This window comes from Pelophylax lessonae (assembly GCF_965119305.1).
Source record: "Pelophylax lessonae genome assembly, chromosome: 4".
NCBI classification, from domain to species: Eukaryota; Metazoa; Chordata; class Amphibia; order Anura; family Ranidae; genus Pelophylax; species Pelophylax lessonae.
The window spans coordinates 513146292-513166943 of record NC_138771.1 but is presented as its reverse complement, the minus strand read 5'-3'; the positions used below and the strand labels follow the sequence as shown (position 1 = coordinate 513166943).

General features: G+C 47.6%; 1 protein-coding gene across 7 annotated transcripts in view; it reads left to right on the top strand.

Moving 5' to 3' along the window:
* Positions 1 to 20652, top strand: part of CNOT4 (CCR4-NOT transcription complex subunit 4) — a 218867-nt gene that overhangs the window by 689 nt on the left and 197526 nt on the right. The window lies entirely within an intron of this gene.

Here is a 20652-nt window from a genome sequence, read left to right as displayed (position 1 = left end):
GGACAGCCCCCTGTCCCCCCACAGACCTCACCCTGACCATGGACAGCCCCCAGTCCCCCCACAGACCTCACCCTGACCATGGACAGCCCCCAGTCCCCCCACAGACCTCACCCTGACCATGGACAGCCTCCAGTCCCCCCACAGACCTCACCCTGACCATGGACAGCCCCCATGTCCCCCCACAGACCTCACCCTGACCATGGACAGCCCCCAGTCCCCCCACAGACCTCACCCTGACCATGGACAGCCCCCAGTCCCCCCACAGACCTCACCCTGACCATGGACAGCCTCCAGTCCCCCCACAGACCTCACTCTGATCATGGACAGCCCCCAGTCCCCCTACAGACCTCACCCTGACCATGGACAGCCCCCAGTCCCCCCACAGACCTCACCCTGACCATGGACAGCCTCCAGTCCCCCCACAGACCTCACTCTGATCATGGACAGCCTCCAGTCCCCCCACAGACCTCACTCTGATCATGGACAGCCTCCAGTCCCCCCACAGACCTCACTCTGATCATGGACAGCCTCCAGTCCCCCCACATACCTCACCCTGACCATGGACAGCCTCCAGTCCCCCCACAGACCTCACTCTGATCATGGACAGCCTCCAGTCCCCCCACATACCTCACCCTGATCATGGACAGCCTCCAGTCCCCCCACAGAACTCACCCTGATCATAGACAGCCTCCATTCCCTCCTACAGACCTCACCCTGACCATGGTCAGCCTCTGTTCTCCCCACAGACCTCACCCTGATCATAGACAGCCTCCAGTCCCCCCACAGACCTCACCATGATCATAGACAGCCTCCAGTCCCCCCACAGACTTCACCCTGATCATGGAAAGCCTCCAGTCCCCCCACAGACCTCACCCTGATCATGGAAAGCCTCCAGTCCCCCCACAGACCTCACCCTGATCATGGACAGCCTCCAGTCCCCCCACAGACCTCACCCTGATCATGGACAGCCTCCAGTCCCCCTACAGACCTCACCCTGATCATAGACAGCCTCCAGTCCCCCTACAGACCTCACCCTGATCATAGACAGCCTCCAGTCCCCCCACAGACCTCACCATGATCATAGACAGCCTCCAGTCCCCCCACAGACCTCACCATGATCATAGACAGCCTCCAGTCCCCCCACAGACCTCACCCTGATCATAGACAGCCTCCAGTCCCCCCACAGACCTCACCCTGATCATAGACAGCCTCCAGTCCCCCCCACAGACCTCACCCTGATCATAGACAGCCTCTGTTCCCCCCCACAGACCTCACCCTGATCATAGACAGCCTCCAGTCCCCCCCCCCCCCACAGACCTCACCCTGATCATGGACAGCCTCTGTTCTCCCCACAGACCTCACCCTGATCATGGACAGCCCCCAGTCCCCCCACAGACCTCACCCTGATCATAGACAGCCTCTGTTCTCCCCACAGACCTCACCCTGATCATGGACAGCCCCCAGTCCCCCCACCGACCTCAACCTGATCATGGACAGCCCCCAGTCCCCCCACAGACCTCGCCCTGACCATGGACAGCCCCCAGTCCCCCCACAGACCTCGCCCTGACCATGGACAGCCCCCAGTCCCCCCACAGACCTCGCCCTGACCATGGACAGCCTCCAGTCCCCCCACAGACCTCGCCCTGACCATGGACAGCCTCCAGTCCCCCCACAGACCTCGCTCTGATCATGGACAGCCTCCAGTCCCCCCACAGACCTCACCCTGACAATGGACAGCCTCCAGTCCCCCCACAGACCTCACTCTGACCATGGACAGCCTCCAGTCCCCCCACAGACCTCACCCTGATCATAGACAGCCTCTGTTCTCCCCACAGACCTCACCCTGATCACGGACAGCCTCTGTTCTCCCCACAGACCTCACCCTGATCATGGACAGCCTCTGTTCTCCCCACAGACCTCACCCTGATCATGGACAGCCTCTGTTCTCTCCATAGACCTCACTCTGATCACGGACAGCCTCTGTTCTCCCCATAGACCTCACTCTGATCACGGACAGCCTCTGTTCTCCCCATAGACCTCACTCTGATCACGGACAGCCTCTGTTCTCCCCATAGACCTCACTCTGATCACGGACAGCCTCTGTTCTCCCCACAGACCTCACCCTGATCGTGGATGGCCTCTGTTCTCCCCACAGACCTCACCCTGATCACGGACAGCCTCTGTTCTCTCCATAGACCTCACCCTGATCACGGACAGCCTCTGTTCTCTCCATAGACCTCACCCTGATCACGGACAGCCTCTGTTCTCTCCATAGACCTCACTCTGATCATGGACAGCCTCTGTTCTCTCCATAGACCTCACCCTGATCACGGACAGCCTCTGTAACCCCCACAGACCTCACCCTGATCATGGGAAGCTTCCAATCTCCTTACAGGCCTTACTCTGATCATGGACAGCCTCTGTCATCCCCACAGACTTCACCCTGATCATGGCCAGCTTCCAGTCCCCCTAAAGACCTCACCCTGATCATGGACAGCTTCTGACCCCCCCCTCAGATGTCGTTTTGATCATGGCCAGCCTGCAATCCCCCCACTGACCTAACCCTGGTCACGGCCAGCCTCCAGTCCCCCCACTGACCTAACGCTGGTCACGGCCAGCCTGCTGCCCCCCCCCCCCCTCCCTACAGACCTCACCCTGATCATGGACAGCCTCTGTTCTCCCCACAGACCTCACCCTGATCATGGACAGCCTCTGTTCTCTCCATAGACCTCACTCTGATCACGGACAGCCTCTGTTCTCCCCACAGACCTCACCCTGATCACGGACAGCCTCTGTTCTCCCCACAGACCTCACCCTGATCACGGACAGCCTCTGTTCTCCCCACAGACCTCACCCTGATCACGGACAGCCTCTGTTCTCCCCACAGACCTCACCCTGATCACGGACAGCCTCTGTTCTCCCCACAGACCTCACCCTGATCACGGACAGCCTCTGTTCTCCCCACAGACCTCACTCTGATCACGGACAGCCTCTGTTCTCCCCATAGACCTCACCCTGATCATAGACAGCCTCCAGTCCCCCCACAGACCTCACCCTGATCATAGACAGCCTCCAGTCCCCCCACAGACCTCACCCTGATCATGGACAGCCTCCAGTCCCCCCCACAGACCTCACCCTGATCATAGACAGCCTCTGTTCTCCCCACAGACCTCACCCTGATCATGGACAGCCCCCAGTCCCCCCACAGACCTCACCCTGATCATAGACAGCCTCTGTTCTCCCCACAGACCTCACCCTGATCACGGACAGCCTCTGTTCTCCCCACAGACCTCACCCTGATCATGGACAGCCTCTGTTCTCTCCATAGACCTCACTCTGATCACGGACAGCCTCTGTTCTCCCCATAGACCTCACTCTGATCACGGACAGCCTCTGTTCTCCCCATAGACCTCACTCTGATCACGGACAGCCTCTGTTCTCCCCATAGACCTCACTCTGATCACGGACAGCCTCTGTTCTCCCCACAGACCTCACCCTGATCGTGGATGGCCTCTGTTCTCCCCACAGACCTCACCCTGATCACGGACAGCCTCTGTTCTCTCCATAGACCTCACCCTGATCACGGACAGCCTCTGTTCTCTCCATAGACCTCACCCTGATCACGGACAGCCTCTGTTCTCTCCATAGACCTCACTCTGATCATGGACAGCCTCTGTTCTCTCCATAGACCTCACCCTGATCATGGACAGCCTCTGTTCTCCCCACAGACCTCACCCTGATCGTGGATGGCCTCTGTTCTCCCCACAGACCTCACCCTGATCACGGACAGCCTCTGTTCTCTCCATAGACCTCACCCTGATCACGGACAGCCTCTGTTCTCTCCATAGACCTCACCCTGATCACGGACAGCCTCTGTTCTCTCCATAGACCTCACTCTGATCATGGACAGCCTCTGTTCTCTCCATAGACCTCACCCTGATCATGGACAGCCTCTGTTCTCTCCATAGACCTCACCCTGATCATGGACAGCCTCTGTTCTCTCCATAGACCTCACCCTGATCACGGACAGCCTCTGTAACCCCCACAGACCTCACCCTGATCATGGGAAGCTTCCAATCTCCTTACAGGCCTTACTCTGATCATGGACAGCCTCTGTCATCCCCACAGACTTCACCCTGATCATGGCCAGCTTCCAGTCCCCCTAAAGACCTCACCCTGATCATGAACAGCTTCTGACCCCCCCCTCAGATGTCGTTTTGATCATGGCCAGCCTGCAATCCCCCCACTGACCTAACCCTGGTCACGGCCAGCCTCCAGTCCCCCCACTGACCTAACGCTGGTCACGGCCAGCCTGCTGCCCCCCCCCCCCCCTCCCTACAGACCTCACTCTGATCATGGCCAGCCTCCAGTCCCCCCACTGACCTAACGCTGGTCATTGCCAGCCTGCTGCCCCTCCCTACAGACCTCACCCTGATCACGGCCATCCTACAGACCTCGTTCTGATCATGGCCAGCCTCCTTAACCCCCCCTTCCCCCTCGTCCCCCCACAAACCTCACCCTGATCATGGCCAGCCTCTAGTCCCCCCATGGACCTCACCCTGATCACGGTCAGCCTCCAGCTTTCCCTACAGACCTCACCCCCCCCCCCCCCCATTACGGCCAGCCTCTAATCTAATCTCCTTCCACAGACCTTCTCAAATTCTGGGCAGCCTCCAAGTCTCCTGATCTTTAGGAGATTTAACCCAAATCAGTAAATAACATTTGAGAAGTGCTGTAGCTATAGCAACTAACAGTCTGCATACCTTTTGGCTTTGATTGGTTGCTATGAGTAATACTTTGCTCTTAGTACTTTATTCCTTTTTACAACATAAGTACACATCACACTATGTAATATGAGGGCCTGTCTAATCTTTACTTTCCTCAGGTGGGCCCTTGACCTGCAAAGTTATTGGTAGATCTAAAGGAGATTTCATGGTCAGATTGGAACGTGTGTGTTGAGCTTTGGTCTCCCTACTCTGATCATTAGTAGACTTGTTTGAAAACAATGGAGTAACGTGGCAAATTAAAAGTGCAGTATCCATAGCAACCAGCATTCTGCCCAATGGTCTGACTTTGTTAAATTGGAACTAAACCCATCAATTTAACAGTTTAAAAAAAGCAGTTACATTCCTAGCAACACAGGAATCTAACTGTCACATTGGTTGCGCTGTCAACCAAACTGTTAAACCATCAAATAGCCGGTGTCTTATCTGATGACGTGCAGCATCGTGGCAGTTGAAGACTAAACAGATGCCAAGATGGCAACTTCTTTGGCTAAAGAGGATTAAAAGGTTTCGTTCCACTTTAACTCTGATTGTTTTCTTTGAGGAACTGTACTTAGCATGGAGTCCCCTGCTCAGACCTTATACCGATCATACAGTGCTTCCAGATCTGATCCTGCCTGCTCATACCCTCCAATCTACCTATACACCTCACCCACCTGTATCGTACATTAAAGCAAAACTGAACCCTGCTATTGTTTTCTGCCATGGAAGCTGCCGTCTTAGATTCTGTTTGAGCTTCAACTATCATGGTACTGCACATGTGATCAGTTATGACACCAGCCATTGGATGGCTTGACAGTTTGGTTGAGAGCACAGCTACAGTTACATCACTGGCATATGCACATAACCTTTTAAGTTTTATGTTAATGGAGTTAGTGCCGCTTTAAGGTTGTTAAAGCCTCTATCAGGAAGGTATTAAGCCTCTGGGCCTCCTTTTGCCCTTTCACAGTCTTGGGTCTCATTTTTGGCATTACTTCTTTCTGTGTATGGGGTTTAGGACTTAGCCTGCTCATTTGTAGTTTCCAGGGCTGAACCCTCCATCACAGCCACCTTCAGTCACCCCTCATTAGGGCTTGATACTTCTGATCCTAAGGCTTAGTGTGATCGCTTCAGAAGCCAGTTGCTTGAAGTGTATCTATGGTCAAAATGTAAAATCATATTTTAATTTCCACATTAACGCGGTATAATAACGAAAAATGTAATATATTGCAGCTTAGCAATCATTAGATGTGGCGGTTGCATTAGTTTTTCCTTTTTTAGGCTTTCCCCCCTCTGTTTTCATCTGGTAATCTGGCCAGTAACACACCTTTGTTAGAGTGCCCCCCCTCTGGATGAAGGGGCACCTTTGGACAGCAGCATTTTCAGTCCGGGCAGAGGGTAGTGTTCGATGCAATAGCAGATACACTAACCAATTAAAGCCAGACTCCAGCTCATACTTTATAAGCAGTTAGGGCAACCCTTTTTTTTACTTTTTGAGATAAAGATTTTACTTAAAAGCTGGCCTTTGTAATTACCCCTATAATTGTTAAAGTGTAGGATATAAAACCTGTGTGGCTGCAGCTGTCCCCTGCCGGCTCTAAGACCAAGAACTGAGTGCACTGATCGCTACGTTTTTGGTCTTTAGTGAGCAGAGAGAGGTGACTGTCAGTCACCAGCTCTCTGCTTTGCCCCTCCAGTGCTCACTGTAGTGTGGGGCTGTGGAGGGGGCAGGAGCGGCTGGCTCAGGTTCTCAGCGGTGCGCTGAGTGGCTGAGCCAGCTGCCAGTCACGCATCTGGGTGGACCCTGACATTGTCTATTGTCAGGATCCCTCCAGAGCCTGGGTGCCAGCTCTGTGATGTCAGTTGACAGCGAACTTGAGCCAGCTGTCAGCTGAATCTGGATACAGCAGTGCAGAAATATGTACTCCTGCGACCCAGAAGAGAAGTATAGCCAAAAATGCTTTGGCCCGTCTTCTTTTAAATCAGGGGTCTCCAAACTATGGCCCTCCATTTGTTCAGGAACTGCAATTCCCATCATGCCTAGTCATGTCTGTGAATGAGTTTTACAATGCCTCATGGGATGTGAAGTTTCGCAACAGCTGGAGGGCCGTAGTTTGAGGATCCCTGTTTTAAATGGTTTGTCCCATCTTTCTAATTGCTGCATCTGCATTACAGCTTATTCTGTTAAAAAATAACTGAATTACGTAGGATCACCAGGTGAAAAGGAAATAAAGCCAAAAAATAAAACAAATGCAGCCATCACATCTAAGAATTGGTAAGCAGCAATATAATACATTTTTGGTTTGGGGTTTAAGCGCCGGTTCACATAGGAGCGACGCTACTTTCAGGGGCGACCTCCGAGATCGCGGTGCGAGCAGCGCGCCGCGACCTCGGAGCGGCCGCCACGGACTTCATAACATTGAAGTCTATGGCGGTCGCCTCCTGGTCGCCCCAAAGAAGCTCCGGACCCTTTTTCTAGGTCGAACGGGCCTGCAGCTTTCCTATGGGAGGCGACCTGTGAGGCGACCAGGTCGCCTCACAGGTCGCCCTAGTGTGAACCGGGGCTAAAACCTCTTTAAGTTTAATTTCCAACCTACTCCTATAAGCGCCGGTTTACACTGCAGCGACGCTACTTCGCACCGCGACTTCCGAGGTCGCGGTGCGAGCAGCGCGCCGCTACCTCGGAGCGGCCGCCACGGACTTCATAACATTGAAGTCTATGGCGGTCGCCTCCGGGTCGCCCCAAAGAAGCTCCAGACCCTTTTTCTAGGTCGGAGCGACTTGTGTCGCTCCTATTAGAACGGGTCCGCAGCTTCCCTATGGGAGGCGACCTGTGAGGCGACCAGGTCGCCTCACAGGTCGCCCTAGTGTGAACCGACACTTAATCTAAACAATATTAAAAGTTGAAAACTATTTTGAAGAATTACCGTCCTTGAATTCTGTGACAAATTCACTATGCTCGGTGAGTGGGCACTGCTGTGTCACACATTTCACAGAGCCTCCCTGCCATAGTGCAGAGGTGCTGAGAAATGTTTCAGGTGGCGGAGTCAATGCACTAAGCCCACCACATGTGATATCATACCTGTTTGCTTGTACTGTTGGATATGTAGTCCTGAGGAATGGAACTAAACCAAGGAAAGAAGCTGCACAGCATGCAGGAAATCTATTAGCCAGCAGACAGGCAGCACTCACAGTATGAATGGAGTAAGGTTCTATTGGATTGTCAAAAATAACCTATTGTTTTCCTATTACAATGCTGATAGAAAATGAAAGAGTTTGCTGTGAATTTAGATCCCCCTTGTACAGGCATCTGCCACAATCATAATCAACCCACTACACTTTGTTCAACAGTGTCAAGCCCTGATGAAAGGGAACCTTTTAAACCTCTGAAGCACGTTTAGATTTTCATAAGCTTGAAAATAAAATAAATCTGGACTAGAGCTGCACGATTGGATAAAATGAGAACCACATTTTTTTTGCTTAGAATAAAGATCGTGTTTCTTGACGTAACATCACATTCTACAAAAAATTGGGCTAACTTTACTTCTTTTTTTTTCAATTTTTTTTTTCAATTCATTGAAGTGTATTTTTTCTTAAATTGCTTTTGAAAGAAAGACCTCTGCAAGTACAGCGTGACATAAAATATTGCAACGACCACCATTTTATTCTCTAGGGTCTGTTCTAAAATAAGCCTTCTTTTCCTTCATCTGACTTTATACAATTCTGCAGAGTTATGCCTAGTACACACGCAACGATTATCGGCCGACCGATCGTCCGACTTTTGTCCAGAGTGGTGTTATGTTGGTTGGAATGTGCCTAGACTGCACACAAATTTTCTCGCCCAACAAAAATCTACTTCAGAAGTGATGTCATGTGCTGGTTTACTTTCCGTGTGTTTTTTCTTCTCTGAGCATGCCCAGTCTTGCTCATCTGATTTTTGTCTGCCGAAATCTGTACTGACTGACGGAAAATCGGCCGTTGTGTTGACGGCCAACAAAAATTTTATAGCCTGCACACCCGATTTTGTTCGGCCGAAAAGTGGCAGTTGGTTGTCGAAAGCATCATACTAACAAGCCGAAAATCAGCTGATCGGACGTTGGCTGAAAATTCACGGCCAACTATTGACGCGTGTGTACGGGGCTTTAGGTAAAACATGAGGAGGAGGAGTCTAAGAAATCGATAGTTTGGATAACATAAAGGGGAGCTCTGAATATAACAAACAAAAAATGCGAGCAGCAAAAAATACTGTGACTGCTGACTTGTAATAAAAAGACACTTACTTACTAGCCCAGGGATCCAGTGCTGTCATCACCCGGGCCAGTTCTTCACTAGTTTTTGGTTCATTGCCATCCTTACAGCCAGCTCCCCTTTGCTTTCTGATTGGACCTGCTGCTGTCTCCTGGGATATGTACCAAGGTCTAGGTGAGCCAAGTGTTAGCGGGTACCTGCCAGGAAATGGGTACCAATTCCCAAAAAAATAAAAAGGGGAGGTTGGTTGAGGAAAAATGAAACTTTTCTTTTTAGGTGAAGTTTCGCTGTAAGCCAGCCAATAAAAATTACCACTCAAAACTCCAGACTTAATACAGTCTCACTCATATCTTTCAAAATTCTTATGACCTCATAACAGCTTACAGTAACTACAAATAGTTCTGTCCACTTCCCCTAGCTGTATGAATGGAAATGTAATCGGCTCCTGAATTTGGGAGGAGACACTTGTTCAAAGCTGTCCCAAAATGGCAAAGTGGGTTCTGTGGGATGACTTCCTCACACTCAGAGGTGACGGAGCACCAGCACATACTATGACACATGCTAACTGCTCTTATATTTAACATGCCGTGTGAGTGTACCATTTACAAGTGGCTGTTGCATTCTTTATATTGATTGAGATACATGTCTGTACTTTCCTTTGAAAGGAAGATTTTGATATTAACTGAAAAAAATGTCGTCTTTTTAAAATTACCTTTAAGGAGTTATTGCTTATTGTATCTTAAATTCAGAGCTGTCTTACAATAGTTGTCAGCTGCTCAACTTTTTATCCTTGATCTCCATGTGTTAATATTTCTGTGCATTGTGTTCCATTGATATTTAAGTGTTTGCATATAAAAGTTAGTGAATATACATCTTCTACTGAGGTGACATTTTTTCTGTGTGTGTTTTGGTTTTTGATTGATGCCATTGTGAGGAAAGCATCTATATTTTGTTTGCTTTGCTCAGCTGAAACCCATCTACCGTAATCTAATAATTTACAGTTAGATGTATTGGGGCTCCAGTTTCAAGCATTGTTTTTCTGTGAATGTTCATTAGTGTGCACAAAGATGCAGAATGTTGAAGTTCTGTGTCTTGTGACTCTTGTCTATGGTCGTAGTCTAAGTAAACCAAAACTTTTCTATTTTGGGATTTAGTGAAAATAGGTTAGACCCCATGTCAGGTTTTACAGCTGGGACTCCGTTAAAGAGATTTCCTCAATTTTCCTGTCTTGGTGACACCTTGTTTCACTTGGTTGCCATCTATCTTGATCAGCAGGGGATTCATGAAAAGATCCATTGCTGATTTAGAACAGAATGGATGTCGCTTTTGTGGTTTCCATGTACATTCAGTTTTCTGCTGTGTTTAAAAACCAGCTTTCCAGACCCATGTTTCATCAATGGGCAGCTGGATGTAAATGGAATTCTGTTTTGATCAGTCTACTTCAGACCTGCCATGTTTAGGTCTGAAAATATAAAAAAAAAAAAAAAAAAGACAGATCTTTTTCCATTTTTTTTTTTTTTTTCCCCCAGATATGAATGGACTCAGTCAAATTTTAAATGGACGTTCTATTTACATCCGATAGCCTGTGGACCAACCTGGAGATTCTGGTTTGGTCCCCTTTGAAAAAGTGGACATGTTAGGATTGCCTGTGTGAAAGGGACCTGTAACGAGACCCTTGCTCGCTCGCTTCCGCTCTCCCGACACTCCTCTGCTTCTAGTGAGTAAGCTTGCAGATCGCAATGTCTGATGGTTCGGTCAACCAAGGCTCTGGGATCCGAACTACAGCTATGTGCCGTTCGGAATCCATTAGAACAAATACCAGGCAGGCTGTATGTAAGTTCAAACAGGAAGACAATTTATTGGAAGTACACAACACCCTTTTATACAGAATTTGGAACATCCCGCCCCCAACAACCGCTTTCCCATTGGTCAATTGCAAAGTACATGCCGTTCTCCTTTGGGTCCTCCTCAGCCATGCAAATGAGGACTTGAAAATGAGTCAGCAGGGATTGGTCCGATAGCTTGATTAGAAGGACTGTTATGTGTAATGAGACAGAAGCCCCCAGGGGGCAATCAATGTACACAATAGCCAGACACGGAACAATGGGAGGTCATCGGCACTCAGCATGAGACAGGGCAATCCACATTCCCTCCCAATACACAACAAAAGGAAAGCCTCTCTGACACTGAAAGATATGTAACACACACAGCACTCAGAAATCACAGACCTCATGGCAAATGGGAACAATCACAATTCACACACGCAGATGGGAAATCTCAATTTCTCTACATGGAGACATTGCTGACAAATATGAAGCAATCCAAACCATCACCCATCTGTCCTTAAATTCCAGTGACGGTGAACACCGTCACAGGACCTTTTGTTAGATGTTTTGCCATTGGTACAGTTTTAGAGTTCCACTGTGTAAATTAAGGTCCTTTACTCAGTTTCACCAGTTCTCTTACCAGTTACCTGCGTTATGTATGGTGACAACCTATCAGTGCACAAAAGTGCTGCATGTTTGGAATTCGGGTGCACACCATCAACAGGGCCTTGCATGTTTTGCCAATATCTGAACTGTATTTTCGTCCATCATTGGTACAGAGCAGTCATCTCAGTACACATGAAGTCCACAGTTGTGAAAAACTGCACTGACATTTTATGTGAACGGGGCCCAGCACTGGCCATGTGCGAAGTCGCTATAGTCAGAAACTCAAATGGTTGGATTCTGACTTTTTTAAATGCTTTTAATCACCAGATCTTATTGGAAAAGCCTTATACATCTGTGTGTGGAATGACATATAATGCTCCTAGCTGCCTTTTGCAGCTCACTGCTTTATATCGGAGAGGCTTATTGCCAAGACCAATTGAAAACTTGCATAGCTCTGTGTACATATAGACCTGGTCTTGTACAGGATTTTAGGGAGCACATCTGGATGTCGCCAGCATGAGGAAGGTAAGTTTAGATAACCTTTGGCCCCTTCTCTGCAATTAAATTGTTGCATTGCTTAGAGTTCCTGAACTATGGAAGCAGTATACAGAAGAAGCAACCAGTACTGACTGTGTTTCCCCTGCAGTTATTCTTTATCAAATCTTGTTCCATACTGTGTCTCTGTGTGGAGACAGCCATCATGGTAAAGGAGCAAGGATTCGATTTCCAATGTCAGAGCTCTCCCCCTGATGAGCGTTGATCTAACAACTGGTGGGATAATGATCAAGAAGCAGCAAGGTAGGTAAAAAACACAATTCAAGAAGTAGCAGGAAGGGTGGAGCACAGATCTGCGGAAATACATGAAGCAGAAGTAGGTAGATCTTTGCAATGCATGTCCTCAGGTACAGCTTGCTTTCCAACATGGAAAAAGGTGGACAGCACCAAATCTCATTTGGCAGCAGAGCCTCAGATGATTTCACACTGTAGATAAATAATCTATGCGGCTCAAGGCACAGGAAATGCACTGCTTTTTTTTCAGGGAAAAAAATAAAATTTTCAGGGTTCAGCTGGGTCAATAGAAAGTAGTTCTAAATTAAAGTGATTCCAAAGGCTGTTTTTAGTTACTATAATGCTTTCCCTGCATTCAAGTTTAAAAAGAACATCCTGCTCCTCCTCCCCCCCCCCCCCTTACTCTCTAAACACTTAACCTTAGCCTGTCCAGCACTCTGCCCAGCTGCAGTCTTTTCTCTCTTCCTCTTCCTACAGGGACTTGGGACTCTGTGCTTACTGCCGAGCCAAGCTGCCTGTGTCAATTGACAAAGACAGCCTGGCTCTGCCCCGCCCCCAACTCTCTCTTCACACCATTTAAATTAACAACAATAGGAGCCGGCTCCTGCTGCTGTCAAACGATGTGAGGAGGGAGTTGAGGGTGAGTCAGAGCCAAGCTGTTTTTGTCAATGGATACAGGCAGCTCAGGAGTAAGCACAAACCTGTGCCTTCATAGCAAGTGGATTGCTATTGGGGCCAAACAGGAGAGGAGGAGCCAGGAGCACCGGTGGGGTACCCAAGAAGAGGATTGGGGCTGCTCTTTCCAAAACCATTGCACTGTGCCCATCTTCTCCCCTCTCTTCCTGCTTCTGTGACCGGGAGCCGTTGCTCCGACTGCTGTCAGTCAAATCCTGTGAGCAGAAGGTGGGGCCAAGCTGCACTGTATATCTCTATGGAGACACACAGCTCCGCTTTGGAGTGTCCCCATATGAGTCTCCCCTCAGCACACGGCTTACTGTGGGGGAATTTGAAGAAGAGGAGGAGGAGGAGGAGACTGCACCAGCAGGGGACCAAAATATTAAAAGTTAAGGAGCTACTCTGTGCAATATCCTTGCACAGAGCTGGTAAGTATTACATATTAAAATTAAATTTTTTTTTTTTTAAATTTAAATAACATCTGATTTGTGAATGTGTCAACTATTAGGGTTCTTTCACAGGGGCGATCCGATCCGCCTGTCAGTTTTTCAGGTGGACATGATCGCATGCTCCATGCATCCCTATGGGGCAGCAGATGTCCGCTGACACCTGCTGCTATCCGATCCTGTTCGTGAAATTCAGACGGAGGGAAACATTGTTTTCCATCTGTCTGGCGGATCAGATCGAATGAGAATGGACAGACGGTCCGTTCTTATCCGATCTCCCCATAGAGGAGAGCGGGATCTGACAGCTCCGTCTCTGTGCACACAGCGGAGACGGAGCTGTCACCCGCCTGCTCAGCGGGGATCGGCGGATCGATCCCCCGCTGAGCAGAACGGACCTCGTCGAACAGCGCAGTGTGAAAGGACCCTTAGTCTAAAAGTTGTAGTTTTCAGTGCCGTCCACTCAAACCCAGAAAGAAGACCAGGTTAACCACCTAAGCCCCAGAAGATTTTACCCCCTTCCTGACCAGGGCTTATTTTGTGATTCGGCACTGTGTGACTTTAACGGACAATTGCCGGGTCGTGCGACGCTGTACCCAAATGAAATTGACGTCCTTCTTTTCCCCCAAACAGAGCTTTCTTTTGGTGGTATTTGATCACCTGTGCGATTTTTTTTTTTTTTTTTTTTTTTTTTTTTATCATGCGCTATAAACAAAGAGCGACAATTTTGCAAAAATAACAATATTTTTCACATTTTTTTTATATGAAACCCCCCCCCCCCAAAAAAAAATGTATTTTGATTGGTTTGCGCAAAAAGTTATTGCGTTTACTAAGATAAAGATTCTTGTCATTTTTTTTATTGTTTTCTTTTTTTAACGAGTAATGGCGGCGATCTGCAATTTTTTTTTTTATTTTTTTTTTTTCCCGGGACTGCGACATTGCGGCGGACAGATCGGACTCCTGACTGACATTTTTGACACTTTTGGGGGTACCAGTGACATTACTACAGTAATCAGTGCTATACATATTCACTGTTACTGTAAAAATGATACTGGCAGGGAAGGGGTTAACTTTATTGGAGAAGGAGAGGTTAAGTGTGTCCCTAGGGGCGTGCTTTTAACTGTGAAGGGATGTGGCTGTTTGTGTAACTACAGAGATATACGATCCTACATAGCAAGACCGTATGATCTCTGCACTTACACCAGGGAGAATGACAGGCAGCTTTGTTTACATTAGCTGCCTGCCTTTCTCCCTCTGTACCGGACGATCGCGAGTGACCGGCAGACATCGGGTCCTTAGGGTCATTATTATTATCATTATTAATAATATATATCGATTATATATATATATATATTTTTTTTTTTTGCTAACTTTACTACTGCTTTAAAAAGCAGGGTCACGAAAGCTCTTGGGATGCATGTCAAGGATATCCCAAGAATATTTAAGTTGAGCCAAAGACATAATTTTGGCTTAGGCTGGGAATGTGGCAGCAACTTCGTGAATGTAAAAAATAAAGTATTAGACAGCAGAATAAATGTTACTGTGTGTTACCAGAATCTAGAAGATTATGTATTAAAAATACGTAATGTTGATGATGAGACTTAAGTTCCACTTTAATATGGAATTGAGAAGTCAGTCTTTTCAGTCAAGGAGCCTGCAGGATTTTTAGCTTTTTGGAGACAGCTTCATTGACAACTAGGCTAAACCTCAAGAATTAGGCACCAGGTGTAAATTTTTAAAGAACAAGCTTTAGCGCTGCTTGATTTTTGCTGTAAACCTATTTAAAGCTACATCCAGCAGCCACATTAAAGCACTAATAAGCCCAAAAGCCAGAAATGTATTGTATTGCAGCTTACCTATCGTTACATGTGGTGGCTGCATCAGTTTTCTTCTTTAGGCTTTTTTCCCCTCTAGCTTCCCCTGGTGAACTGGCCAGTAACACACCTCCTGTTTTTGTGAGACACAACTCTGGAGGAATGAGCACAGGAGACATAGCAGGCAGCAGCATTGTCAGTCGAAGGGGAAGGTAGTGTTAAATGTACTAACAGACTTAAATGCATAAGCAAATTGTATCCAAACCCCACTTCACACAATATAAGTGGTTATAGCAAACTATTTTCTTTCTTTTGTTTCCTTTTGGGATAAAGGTTTTCCATGAAAATAAAAAAAAAAAAAAGCTGCTAATTTAATTTCCTCCTGTCAGCGTTAGATTTCATGTACGTTGGCCTATATTTACCGCGGCTGTGGGAAAATGCAAAACACTAAAGTTGTGCCGCGATTTTGCAGCGTTTTGCATTTTCCCGCAGCCGGCAGTCAAAACATTCCTATCCTGAACGCGATTCTTCTGCGCTCAGTAAAGGAAATTTGAAGCTCACCTAAACGCGGCAGCTCCTAAACTTAGCTAAAAGCCTGTGTGCGCATTGACACATAGGCTTTTATGGAGTTGAGTTTAGGAGCTTTGGCAAAAACAATATCAAAAGCGCCTAAACTCAAGTTTAGGAGCTGCCAGTGTAGGCTAGTGTACATGAAGCCTAAATTGGTTTCTCATCCATGCAAACTGATACATTCTGCTGGAGAGCTTTTGAAAAACTGAACTTGCTGGATACTAATGCAACAGCCACTCAACTGTCATTACATGGAGTGGGAGAGGACACCCCTTCTGCTGCTCCACCAGCTGGTCAAAGACCCAAACAAAGTTGAATTCGGCTCTGATCGGGTCTCCGATGCAAAAACCCGCAAACGATGTCATGACATCACTTCCGGGTACTAGAGCCTTAAAGGTGCCAGATTTTAAAAAAAGCATTCAAGACAGCTGAACTTAGCATTTTGAATGCTTTTAAGTGCAAAGGAGGGATTTGGGGACTTTTAGACTCCATATCCCTTCATAAGGAGCACCTGTCACTGCCTATTACTGTCACAAGACTCTGGGTGGGGTAGCGTCCTCGGCACAGATTGTGCTCAGGGAGTCTGGACTCCAGAAGAATCCAGGTTACCGATCAATGTACTGGAACTCCGAGCGATCAGACTCTGTCTGGATCATTGGACATGTCGTCGTCTCCAGGGGTGTCCGATACAGATTAAATCGGGCAGCGCCACGGCCGTAGCCTACGTCAATCACCAAGGGGGCACGAGAAGTGTCCTGGCGGCTCGGGAAGTTGCTGGTATTCTAAGATGGACAGAACGATTCGTTCCAGCCCTCTCTGCTGTGCACATACATTCCAGGGGAGAGAAATTGGCAGGTGGATTACCTCAGTAGACAGGCGTTGGACCTGATGGAATGGTCACTTCATCCGGAGGTGTTTCATCAGTTGTTTCTCTGGTGGGGTACTCCTGAGGTGGATCTGTTGGCCTCTCACCGCAACAGGAAAGTGCAGAAGTTTGTGGCACGGTCTCGGGATCCTCTATCCGATGCCACAGAGGCATTAGTGGCTTATTGGAGTTGGTATAGTCTGATTTATGCTTTTCCTCCTCTCAAGCTTCTGCCAAGACTCTTGCGCAGGATCGAGGCAGAAGGGATTCCTAGTGTCTCCAGACTGGGCTCGTTGGTCTTGGTACGCCGGTCTTGTACAACTGGTCTCCGATGCTCCTTGGAGACTTCCTCTCAGGGAAGATTTGCTGTCTCATGGGCCAATCTTACATCCTGCTTTACAGTCGCTGGCTTTGACTGGTTGGCTGTTGGAAGCTAGGTGCTGAAGGATAGAGATTTGTCTGACTTGGTGATTCCTATGCTGTTAAAAGTTAGAAAATCTACTTCTAGGAAGATTTACCATCGTACTTGAAAGACTTAGGGCCCTTTCACACGGGCTGATTTGCGGATGATTTGCGGACATAATGTAAGTCAATGGCATTGCGGATGTCAGTGGAATACCATCCGCTGACATCCGATTTTCTTCCTTTCAGTTCTGTTCCGTTTTTTGGAACGGAACAGAAACCTATTTTTCCTCCATTCAAAAAACGGAGGAAGCAAAATCGGATGTCAGCGGTGTCATCCGCTGACATCCGCAATGCCCATAGACTTACATTATGTCCTTATTTCATCCACAAACGGATGGGATGATATGCGGACATACGAAGCGGATGACACAAGTGTCATCCGCTCCGTGAAAAAAAAAAAAAAAAAAAAGTCCCGCAGCGGAGCAAAAAACCGGAGCGGCCGTGTGAAAGAGGCCATACATTGCGTGGTGTGAATCCCTCAGGGTTCACCCTCGCTTCTTTTCGGTGACTCAGATCTTGGCCTTCCTTGAATGAGGGGTTGAGCAGCGCCTGGCCTTGAGTACCTTCAAGGTCCAGGTTTCGGCTTTGGCCGTTTTCTTTCAGTGCCGTTGGCCACACACTTCTTAGTGCCTACCTTTTCTCCAGGGAGTGAGACACTTGGTTCCTCCAGTGCGGTCTCCTTTGCTGCCGTGGGACCTCAGTTTGGTGGTGTCGGTTCTCCAGAAGCCTCCCTTTGAAACCATTCGGGAGGTTCCCCTGCTTACATTGTCCAAGAAGGTGGTCTTTTTGGTGGCTATTAATTCTGCACGCAGGGTGTCGGAGCTGGCGGCGCTGTTTTGTCGTTCGCCTCACCTGGTGGTTCACAGGGATAAGGTGGTTCTTCATCCATGTCTGTTGTTCGTTCCAAAGGTTGTCTCTGATTTTCATTTGATTGAAGAAATTGTGTTGACCTCTCTATGTCCCAGGCCTAAACATCCTAAGGAAATTGCCTTGCATTCCCTGCATGTTGTTTGGGCAATAAGGGTGTAACTGGCAGCTACAGAGTCTTTAAGAAGGCCAGACTCACTGTTTGTCCTCACGGATGGACCTTGCAAAGGGTTGACTGCTTCTGCTGCGATCATTTCCAGATGGATCAGACAGACTGTGGATCAGGCTTATTCAATGAAGAGTCAGCTTCCTCCTTTCCCTGGAAAGGCACACTCTACTCGGGCGCTTAGTGCCTCCTGGGCCTTCCGTCATCAGGTGTCAGCGATGCAGGTTTTCAAGGCGGCTACCTGGTCATCCGTGCACACGTTAACAAAGTTTTATAAAGTGGATGTGTTAGCATCTGCGAATGCTTTCTTCGGCCGGAAGGTTTTGCAGGCTGTTTGAGATAACTTGGTCCTCTTTGAGAGTGTGTTAATTCTTTTCATGTGAGCTTCATTTGTTTTATGGTTAAGCTCCATGTTACCTGGTTAGCTATGTTTAGCCTTGGTAAGTATTTTTTTCTTGCTGCTCTCACCCCTCATGTTTGACACTGCTTTGGTACGTCCCACCTAGTCAAGAAGATAAGTGGTGTCCATCAATGAACGAAAGAGAAAATGGGATATTTAACTTACCGTAAAATCCATTTCTCTCTAATGTTCGTTGTCAAACACAGCACCCACCCCTCTATGGAGTTTGAGTTTTTTTTTTTCTGACACTGCTTGTAACAAAACGTAGTACCTATAGCAGAGAGTGAAAGTATCCCCCCTGGGACTGCCCCATAGGTGTAGTCAAGTTTGGTTCCGGCCTAGTGTCCTACTCCTGTAGAGGGCATAACCCACATAGTCAAGAGGAGGAAGAGCTGTGTCCATCAATGAACATCAGAGAAAAGGATTTTATGGTAAGTCAAAAATCCCATTTTTATTAGTTGCATAAAGCCATTGTTGCATGATGCTGCAGCCCTGGATTTTCTTTTCTTCACCTCTTTGTTACCTTTTCTGGGTTTCTCTTGTGGGATGTGGGCATTTCCTATTGGCTGTCCAGTGGCTGGGGGTCTCTTAGGATCCAGAAGAAGAGTGGCATCAATGCAAGGTGACTGTTGGGGACAGGCCAGCAAGGAAGCATCTGCTGCACTGGATTAGAAATCCCCAGTAACTGGAAGTAGAAATGAGGGACCTAGACTGAGGACTTGCTTCACCAGGCCAGAACAAACATTGCAGGATGGGTTACAGGGTAGTAGGAGGGGGGATCATATTTTGCCTGCATTACAAACAGTCCTTACTTGTCACGGATTTGTCCCTAAAAAGAAATGTAGTCAATATAATATCCAAGCAACTCACGTTTTTACAAGGAGGTCAGAATGGCAACCCATGCTTTCCTGACTGTCTTCTTTTAAGGGAGCCATAAACATCGGAGGGCAGGAACAAACAGACTGCTCTCAGCATAAACACAGTGGGAATGCCACTTTTATTGAAGTGAAAGTATTGCTGGCAGGGAATTGTGGGGGTGCTTATCACATACTGGAAGAATGAACATACTCTAACCAAACCAGCCGCTTGTTCTTCCAAGTCCATTCAACCAACAGTTGCCTGCAAGCCACCTAGATGTGACGTTGTCACCTGGTTTGGCTGCAAGTGCATCTAGATTTTTACTACCTGGTTCCCTATTCCTTCCTTTGTGAAAACCTGTGCCTTATCTTGTGAATGTGCCTGCTGGTAAGATGCAGTCAGATCGCACTTGTGATTCCTGCAGTATGGATATGGAAATGAAAGGAAAAGTTTCATCGCTGTGGACACTGACACTTCTTATTTTATTCTTCTCTGATTTTACCTTGTCATAGGTTGGTTACTACTAGTTGTACCTTAATGGCAAACACTGCCTTCTCCATATGCTGCTCCTGATACTTCCTCCGTACATATTCTATTTTTGGGAGGTACTTAATGACAAATTATTGCAGACGTGCTGCTTTCCTATCATAGCCCTCAGCCACCTCCTTTTTTTCTCTCTCCTGTGTGCTGTACTAGTGCCTGAGCTAGAACAGATCACCTACTTATGGCCCTGAACTGGGAGTTGTGAATTGTGTGATCTGTAACTTCCCATATGGCCACTGTTAGTCACTTATGAGCTGTTTGCTTACAGATTTACCTTCCTAGAGCTTCCTCATTGTACAGTGATGTGGTGTGTGTGATGATGTGTACACTCTGTCTTGAATTGACCTTTGTATATCTTGCTGTGTTGCAGGAAGCAGCTGATCGTTTTTGCTAAATTCCTGTCTATTTTGCTGGATTTCCTAACTTTTGTATAAACTATGCAATCACTTTTTTGTAGATTTCTAATTAAGGTTTGTCAGGGTTGTTTTACATCGGTAAATTTCAAATAATTTTTGGATTATTCTATTGGTTACCCTTATTTTCTGTGTTGGTAAGAACTCTCAGGATTGAACTAACAGTCTTTGCTAACGTGAATTGCTAGCTGTTGTGCTACTCCTTGATAAACTGCTGTGCTCTCTCAAGGACTATTAAATTGGACACTCCATCTAACACTTTTTCATTGGCCACCTATCATCTACAAAGCTTTTTAAGACACACGCTTTTAAGACACTATTTTACACACGCGTCGAAAATC